Below are 10,004 nucleotides of genomic sequence, written 5' to 3' on the forward strand. Positions count from 1 at the left end.
GGATTAACAGGACAGCTGGGCCAAGGGAAGACTGAGGGAAGAAAAACCTCATTCATTATATTATAATAGCGATTGTATAATGATAGAACGCTGGTTCAATATGGGTGAAGTATTCCTTTAAGAAACTGCCTGGACATTTTTACATATGTCCCTTTTACCTCAAATTCACTGTTAAGGTGTACTATGCATGTGAATAGGGTAACACTTTTATTTATTTATTTTTATATTATTTTATGTCATTTTCAAGCTTTATTAGACAGTACAGAGTTGAAATGGGGAGACAGAGAGAGAGAGGGGGGGGGATGACCTGCAGTAAAGGTCCACGGGTCGGATTTGAACCCGTGACCACTGCAACGAAGGCCGGAGCCAATATGCTACACGCTCTATCCACTCAACCTGGTATCACGCCGAGGCGTCACTTCCAGACGCATGGACCGGCGGCTCTATTTCACGCCTTGCCTGACCAGGGCGGCTCTTTTACACGCGCACCTCCCGCCGTCCAAATGAACGGAGGAATAGTCTAAATTAACGGAGGAATAGCACCAACAGGGGCCGACATGTTCTCCCAGGAATAGCACGACATGTTCCCCCAGCATTTCAATACTATCTAGCTGCAGCCCCCTCGGTGGTTAGGGTTAGGGCAAGGGGACAGGGAGAGGTTATAATATAGATAAAACATTGACGGAAAACCGCGGCCGCCATTTTGACTACGGGCGGCCGCGACAGCGGCTGCCATCTTGACTACGGAGGTGCGCGTGTAATAGAGCCGCCCTGGTCAGGCAAGGCGTGAAATAGAGCCGCCGGTCCATGCGTCTGGAAGTGACGCCTCGGCGTGAGATCGGGTTGATCCACTACACCACCGGAGCGCCCAGGGTAACACATTTTAACTTATAAACAGTATATCATCAAGTAATGTTGACAATGTAGCAGATCATGAGGAGATATTCACTGATTTAAAAAAAAAAGTGATTTTGACAACAAGCGTTCTCCAGAATCACTGACTCCACCTTTAATGTATGCTGCACATTAGATAACCTTGTAGCAGCCGAATAACATACAGGTGAAACTCATATTATTAGAATATCATGGAAAATGAATTGGAATTGAGGCAAGAATTCATGCAAAAAGGGCCCAAACCAAGTACTGAGTACATATGCATGATTATACTTTATATAGGGCCGACATTTCTGTATTTAAAATCCCTTTTTTATTGATTTCATGTAATATTCAAATGTTCTGAGATTTTGCATTTTGGGGTTTTTCATAAGCTGTAAGCCATAATAATCAAAATTATAACAAATAAAGGCTTGGGATATCTCACTTTGCATGTAATGAGTCTATATAATATATTAGTTTCACCTTTTAAGTTGAATTACTGAAAAAAAAATAACTTTTGCACGATATTCTAATTTTTCGAGTTTCACCTGTAATAGAATTTTTCAAACGTTAATGTGATGACCTGCAATACCACTGTTGGTCAGCAGATGGCGGCAAATGTCTTGTTCTCTACCCTCATTGGGTTTTGTGATCCAATAAAATTGCACTATGCAGTTTCAGAGGAGGGGGATTTGTTTACATTCACAGAGCCTGCAGTTAGTTTACAATAAAATATTACACATGTATTGAATATTTCTAGCATCATAAATCAAAACTAAATTACTTTGAGGAACCTGGAACCAAACGTTAAGACTAGAATATGTTTGTAAACCAAACTGTGGGCCCTGCTGCTGTAAACAACAACAACAACAGTGAAACAGTAACTTTTCAGGAAGCTTTCTAACTTCAAACAAACTTTCTAACTTCAAACAGTGTTCCAGGGATCTACATTTTCCTGTGAGGAAAGTTTGTTTATTCAGTTATGAGAATATACCCTAGAAAATGTTTCACTTCTCCGACACAACTAAAGTTACACAGTGCAACTTTAATGGTGCAGTGTGTAATATGACATCATCAAGTGGTACAAAATGGCGGCGCTCATGCCTTGGTCCATGGTATGAAGAAATATGGAGATATAAGAGACCCTTTCTATGGGAAAAAATAATAATTCTAAAAAAAAAAATCAGCTATTATGCACTAAATTAAATGTACTAATAAATATTATAATGATTTTCTACCAAGTCTGCTATGAAAAAAAATCCCCAAATTCTACACCGTCCGTGTGTAGAATTAGAGAGAGGGGATATGTGAAGAATGAATTTTGTTATAGTAAGTGTATAAGTAAATAAAGTATTTTAATAAGAGAATGCAATACACAGACTGAACAGCAGAGGGCGCCATAGACTAGTGAAGTTATTTTAGATGGTGAGGAATTGGCTCAAAGGTCAAACAACACACACACAAACACACACAAACACACACACACACACACATACACACATACACACAAACACACACACACACACACACACACATACACACACACACAAACACACACATACACGCACACATTCACACACACACACACACACACACACACACACACACACACACACACATACACACATACACGCGCACACACACACACACACACACTCAGAAACACACTATCACTCCTGTTAATTTACTGAGCAAAAACCCCCGAAAAGACAAAAATGTAATCATAGAATACATGATTAGAATTATTATTTTATTTTAATTTAATTTAATTTAATTTAATTTAATTTAATTTAATTTAATTTAATTTAATTTAATTTAATTTAATTTAATTTAATTTAATTTAATTTTATTTTATTTTATTTTATTTTATTTTATTTTATTTTATTTTATTTTATTTTATTTTATTTTATTTTATTTTATTTTATTTTATCAATGCAATACACAGACTGAACACCGGAGGGCGCCATATACCAGTGAAGTTCTATTAGATGCCGAGGGATTTGGCTCAAAGGTCGAAGGAAGTGGATTTGGAGAATTAAACTCCCCCTGCGTTCCAATCCCCATACTTCCCTACTATTTAGTACGCCAGAAAAATATTTTGGTTGCGTTCCGAATCGCATAGTCTTTCTTTTTTCTATTCTACATACTACATCTGACGATAAAAAGAATCTAGTTAGGATGCAGTAGGCATACTATTGGGACGTACTTTTCTCTCTTTTTTCATCATAACATTGCGCCTTGATCTTGCCTCTTGCTTTTATATCCGTCGCATCCCCGTTTGTTTTCATAACATGGACCTATAGGCTTCGTCGATGTTACGTCACTTCACGTGCGCACTGGATTGTGGGTCAGAATCGCCCAAATAGGATGCACTTTTCAACACTAACAATCTTGGCCGCACGAAGTAGGACATCCGGGTACTTCTAACCATCCTAAATCTGGCCACAAGAATCGGGACATCCTAAATCTTTTTTCTACATACTATATAGTAGAAAGTATGAGATTCGGAACGCAACCTTAGTATGTCCCTATACATGCACGTCAAATGTAGTACGCTGGAAAAACCTAGATGCCCCACTAACTCCACTAGCATTTTGCAGTATTCGTCTTTATTCTTGACATTTCTCGACGTAATGAAAGACAATTCTTCCTTAGCTGATTTTTTTCTCTCCTGTCTGTGGCCCCTAAAACTCTTCTGTAGTTTAGTATGTAGTGTAGTAAAAAGAAAGAGTATGTGATTTGGAATGCAGGGAGAGTATTTTAGAAAGAAAACGCAATACACAGACTGAACAGCAGAGGGCGCCATATACCAGTGAAGTTCTTTTAGATGGCGAGGAATTGGCTCAAAGGTCAAATGAAGTGGATTTGGAGAATTAGGTTGCGTTCCGAATCTCATACTCTTTCTTTTTTCTATTCTACATACTACATCCGACGATAAAAAGAATCTAGTTAGGATGCAGTAGGCATACTATTGGGACATACTTTTCTCTCTTATTTCATCATAACATTGCGCCTTGATCTTGCCTCTTGCTTTTATATCCGTCGCATCCCCGTTTGTTTTCATATGGAGGCTTCGTCGATGTTACGTTACTTCACGTGCGCACTGGATTGTGGGTCAGAATCGCCCAAATAGGATGCACTTTTCAACACTAAAAATCTTGGCCTCATGAAGTAGGACATCCGGGTACTTCTAACCATCCTAAATCTGGCCACAAGAATCGGGACATCCTAAATCTTTTTTCTACATACTATATAGTAGAAAGTATGCGATTCGGAACGCAACCCTACATTCCCTTAGGATGCATTTTGAACTAAGAGCGTTAATGTCGGTTTATTCAGGAAATGCAGGGAGACTTTTTGATATAACAGACGTATTAATCTTTGGAATTAAGAGGGGGTGGGTGGAGGGGGGGGGGGGGTTCAAGGATTTCCCACTTAAAGGGGCACTGTGTAACATATTAATTATTAGCTAAAATGCATAAAAGTCCTAAAAAGCAAAGAACTCTCAAAAAGTAAAAAATGCTGTGAGGCGCTGTGAAGAAAGAAGAAGAAAAATTTCCAAAATGCAAGAAAGTCACAAACAAAATAAAAATCTATGAGGAAAAGAAAATCGAAACCATTTCAACCGGGACTCGAACCACTGTCCATTTCAACCTGTACTTTTTATTTAATTTAAATGTTTTACTTACTTTACTTCGCTTTTAAATGTCTTCTAATGTGTTTTATGTATTTTAATCTTGCCCCTGGAAAGCACTTTGAGTGGCCTTGTGTTTGAATTGTGCTGTAGAAATAAACTTGCCTTGCCTTGCCTTGCCTGGTCTCCAACTTAAAGTCAGAAGTGCTACCCAGAGAGCTATCTTTCCATGTGGGACAGTGCGGGGTCGGTTCAAATCTTATACTTGTGTCCTTACTTATAGTTTATTAGGGATTGTATAGGTGCGACTGTAGCTCAGGTGGTGGAGTGGGTCGGCCGATGATCAAAGGGTTGGAGGTTCGATCCCCGCCCTGCCACCTGTGTCATAGTTGTTGTGTCCTTGGGCAAGACACTTCACCCACCTTGCCTTGTGTGCATTTCGATAGTTAGCCTGCTGCTATCGGTGTATGAATGTGTGTGTGAATGGTAACGTGTAAATGGGAACAGGTCTCCCTTGTAAAAGAGTCTTCGGACTCAATGGGATTTACCTGTAGAAATAAAGGTAAAAAAAAATAAAAATTAAGTTGAAGAGGGGCGCTCCGGTGGCGTAGTGGATATAGCGCGTACCATATATGTTCAGATCTTCATTACAGTGGTTGCGTGTTCAAATCCGACCCGTGGACCCCCCCCCCCCCACCGCATGACATTAAAATTTTCCTCGCAGCTACTATAAAGGTGCTCCGAGGAACTTTCAGTGTGTGTTAATTCTAGCGGCCCCCTTTGGACAAAAGCGGTAGTGTTTTTACAACGCCAGCTGTTGTTCCTGGGTGAGCGTATATACCCATGACAAAGGCATTAAGAAAAACTATATAAAAATAGCATTCTTTAGCACTGATGGTCTCGTTTTGCTGTTACATGTAATTTATGATCATCAGAGGGAAAAATTAGACTTTTTCAGAAATATTTAAAAGTTCCTCGTAGCTCCTTTAAACACAACCAACCATTTTGTTTTATAACTATGTGTGTGATGCAATAATTACGTACGTTACATGATCTGAGGACTTCCTGTACCTTTAGGTCTGAATATATTTATAGGTCATGTTCTGGAGTCATGTGTTAACTGTGTCAACCATATTTTTAAATTGCACTTCAATGTACAAACACACACACACACACACACTACACACACACACACACACACACACTACACACACACACTACACACACACACACACACACACACACACACACACACACACACACACATAGAAGCAATGTACAGTACTTGACAGTCATCTGGGCGAGGGGCCAGTTTACAGTTCACAGCAAGGCAAGTTTATTTATATAGCATAGCCCCCAACATGTCACGCTATCATTTAGATGAGTCAGAAAAAAACCTTGAGGGTCTGAAATGTCCATGGAAGGGCTAGAGACACACACACACACACACACACACACACATACACACACACACACACACACACACACACACACAAACACACACTACACACCCTGTCACTCAGAACTCACTAAGAGTAAACCACTAGCATAGCATCAAACACCATTACAGAATTTACAAACTTTTAACTTTTAATCTTAACACAACCACAGACACAGACAGACAGACAGACAGACAGACAGACAGACAGACACACACACACACACACACACACACAGCGACACATCTTCATCTACAAGGCCGCGGTGGATCTTAAAAATGAAACCGTCGCCCTTTCGCGTTGGCATTTTGCTCATGTGCAAACGGCCGGTCAACAATCTATGGAAGCTACGGAGACGGCCAAAAATAAACCGGAGCTGTCTGCATACAACACTGAAGACATTATTTATGACATGTTCCTATTTTAGGAGATTAAATCAAAGTAAACACAACGATTAAAGTAGCTATGAGAGGGCTGCTCCGGTGGTGTAGTGGATAGAGCGCGTACCATATCGGCTCCGGCCTTCGTTGCAGTGGTCGCGGGTTCAAATCCGACCAGTGGACCTTTACTGCAGGTCATCCCCCCTCCTCTCCCCCTCTCTCTCTCTCTCTGTCTCCCCATTTCAACTCTGTACTATCTAATAAAGCTTGAAAATGCCAAAAATATAATAGCTAGTAGCTATGAGGAACTTTTAAATATTTTTGAAGCATCTCGAAGCCCTGCCGAACCGGAGCCTGTTGCCTATAGTTAGAAAACAGACACAAGCTCTGTCCCATTCGAGCGGCCGCAGCCTACGAAGGCTGCATTTGAAGACCGATTGCGTCACAGCGGCGCGCAAAGGCTTGTCCCATTTGCAAGGCTCCTCATATGCGGCCGAGAAATGCAGCCTTCGTTTCACGGTTTTGAAGGCTGCAACAGATGGATCCTTCGCGGCCCAACATATCCCAAGATTCATTGCGTTTTTTTCAGAGATTGCATAAAATAAAATTTAAAAAAAAATAACAAAACAGCAACGTGTTGCTCCATCTTCTTAACTTTTATCTTCCTTTCTTTTTTTCTTGTACTTTTTTTCTTTTCGTCTGGTAGGCAACTTATTTTTCTTTTTTCCTGCGTTGACAGGGCTGTCTCCGTTGGCAGTAATCAGGGTTGCTAGGCAGCACAGGAGCGGCGAGTCGCCACGCAAGGTAACGGCTTGTTACGTAAACCGGAAATGCTCGTAAACGGAGACCTGCGGAGACCGTCTCATTTAACAACGCTCGTTCGGCCTTCGTTTCGGCCTTCACAAGCTATGGCCTTCATAGACCGCGTATACTGCGTCCTTAGAAAGATGCGGCCTCTCGATTGGGACACGGCCACAGACTGCCAGACCAGTGGGAATTGAACCAGTGACCACGTGGTTGGATCGCTCTCTCTCTGGGCCTCACTGGCTTGGTGGAAGCCTGAAAGTGTGGCCAATTTTTTGTATTAATTTCTTTTGAGCTAAATCTTCTTTTTTTGTGAACAATTGTTTTAATTATGAAGTCCCGAAAACACAATAAACTCAAAAAATAAAAAAATAAATATATACATTTTAATTTTTTTTTTATTTTTTTTTTGCAAACATGGAATTTTTTGCGACTTTTTGTGACTTTTTTCTGCGTTTTTGTGAAATTAAAATTTAAATAATTGTTCACACAAACACTTGAGCTCCTAGTGTGAAGTGCTAACCCGCCAGGCCACAAGCTTTGCCTCACTGGGGCATGTTCTCTGCGTGATTTAGTCTTTTCTTTTGGGCGTTGAACTTAAAATGTCCCAGTTAGAGACAGACACAGACCTTGAGCCCAGTGGGATTCGAACCAGCGACCACGTGGTTGGATTGCTCCCCGGCCCCGAAAGGACTGAATGCGCCACCGAGACTCATTCTGACCAGAACTTTTAATGGAAAAAAACTGCAAAAACCCAATTAAGTCCGAAAACGCAGATTCAATATAAATCTGAAAAACTTAAAAACGCAAAAAAAAGTCCAACAAAAATAAAAAAAATAAAAAGAATGTAGCTGTTACTTGAAGATCTTAATTCCTTCCTGTGGTCACCGGCACCTTAAAATCTTTAGGATCACTTTAGCCTGGACGGGATTTGAACCAGGGATTCTGCAACTTCATCAGTCGCCAATTAAGCCACTACACCATGAGGGAGTGCAACAGTATCCCTGCTTTCCGAATCTCATACTTTCTACTATATAGTATGTAGAAAAAAGATTTAGGATGTCCCGATTCTTGTGGCCAGATTTAGGATGGTTAGAAGTACCCGGATGTCCTACTTCATGCGGCCAAGATTGTTAGTGTTGAAAACTGCGTCCTATTTGGGCGATTCTGACCCACAATCCAGTGCGCACGTGAAGTGACGTCACATCGACGAAGCCTCCATATGAAAACAAACGGGGATGCGACAGATATAAAAGCAAGAGGCAAGATCAAGGCGCAATGTTATGAGGAAATAAAAGAGTAAAAGTATGTCCCAATAGTATGCCTACTGCATCCTAACTAGATTATTTTTATCGTCGGATGTAGTATGTAGAATAGAAAAAAGAAAGAGTATGCGATTCGGAACGCAGGGAATTTCTGATTGGAACTTTCAAGGGAACAAAGGACAAGTGTGTCCACCTCCCTGGCTGGATGGAAGCCGGTAAAGGAGGCAAAAAAAAACAGCAAAAACGCTAAAAGGTCACAAAACGCAAAAAATGCAAAAAGAAAAAACGCAAAGACGTGAAAAAGTCCCATGACGCTAAAGTACACAGACAAAAGTGAGACTGTTTTAGAAATATAAAGTAAAGTAAAAAGTAAAGTCGGGGGCGCCCTTAGCTCAGTTGGTAGGGCGTCCCCCCCCCCCCCATGGGCCACGGCCAGCAGCGGACCCGGGTTCGATTCCAGCCCGCGGTCGTTCTCTGCATGTCACTCCCCTCTCTGCCCCATTTCAACTCTGTCTCTACACTATCAATAAAGCATAAAAATACCAAAAAAAATATCTAAAAAAATAAAAATAAAAAAAAAAAGTCAAAGAACACAAAATAGTCACCAAAACTTAAAAAATGCAACGAAAATAAAAATGTCCCAGGTAGAGACAGACAGAGAGCACCAGCATAGTGGGATTCGAACCAGTGACCACGTGGTTGAGTCGCGCATTGGCCCCTGAAAGGACTGAATGCCCCACCGCAGACCCTTCACACTGGAAACATTTCTCTGGGCGATTTTATCTCTTCTTTGATTTGGGGATTTGACTCGAAAAATTCTAATTGTCCAGATGAGGATATGAACTCACAACCTTCGAGTCACTAGGGCAGAGTTCTTACTGACTGCGCAATTCAGATGGACAGAATGCAGTTTCTTGAGGATTTCGATTCCTTCCTTCCTTCCAGGGCTGTGAAGTGTGTGTGTGTGTGTGTGTGTGTGTGTGTGTGTGTGTGTGTGTGTGTGTGTGTGTGTGTGTGTGTGTGTGTGTGTGTTTGTGTGTGTGCGCGCGTGTGTGTGTGTGTGTGCGTGTGTATATCTGTGCGTGTGGGTGTATATGTGTGTGTGTGTGAACGAACTGCCTTAAGCTTTAATTAACAATCCAAACTTTCGACGTCGAAGATGGTCGAGTGGACAAGGAACTCGTCTGGAGAATCGCAGTCCGCGGGTTCGATCCCCGCCATCGGCACCCAGGTATGAAAACACTCAAACATTCGCGGTCAATCGCTCATCTCAGACTCAAAAAACAAAACCGTTCTAAACTTGCGTTGCGCTTGCGTTCATTTCCGCGTCGTCGAATTTCCGATTTCAATTTCCGACTGGAACTTTCAAAACAAAACAAAAAACAAATCTCACTGGCTGGGAGTCTTGAAAGTGAGGACCTTTTTTTCTTTTTCTGTCGAGCTAAATTATCTTTTTGTGTGTTAACAATTCTTTTAAAGGTGCAGTGTGTAATATGACATCATCAAGAAAGTTCTACAAAGTTCTAGAATGCAACGCTCCCTGGGTAACCCCGCCCCTTTTGAATAATAACAGAAGATACAGTGGCCTTCAAGGACAAGAACAATT

The 10,004-nt window shown here is 41.1% G+C and overlaps 1 protein-coding gene across 1 annotated transcript in view; it reads right to left on the reverse strand.

The window, feature by feature from the left end:
• Window positions 1-5,276: 5,276 nt before the first annotated feature.
• Window positions 5,277-10,004, reverse strand: part of cldn5b (claudin 5b) — a 168,892-nt gene continuing 164,164 nt past the window's right edge. The window contains exon 3 of the transcript XR_013845337.1: window positions 5,277-5,459. The gene's annotated coding sequence lies outside the window, so the exon portion shown is untranslated. The remainder of the gene's footprint in view (window positions 5,460-10,004) is intronic.

This window comes from Ammodytes marinus (assembly GCF_949987685.1).
Source record: "Ammodytes marinus genome assembly, chromosome: 18".
In the NCBI taxonomy this organism is placed as follows: domain Eukaryota; kingdom Metazoa; phylum Chordata; class Actinopteri; order Uranoscopiformes; family Ammodytidae; genus Ammodytes; species Ammodytes marinus.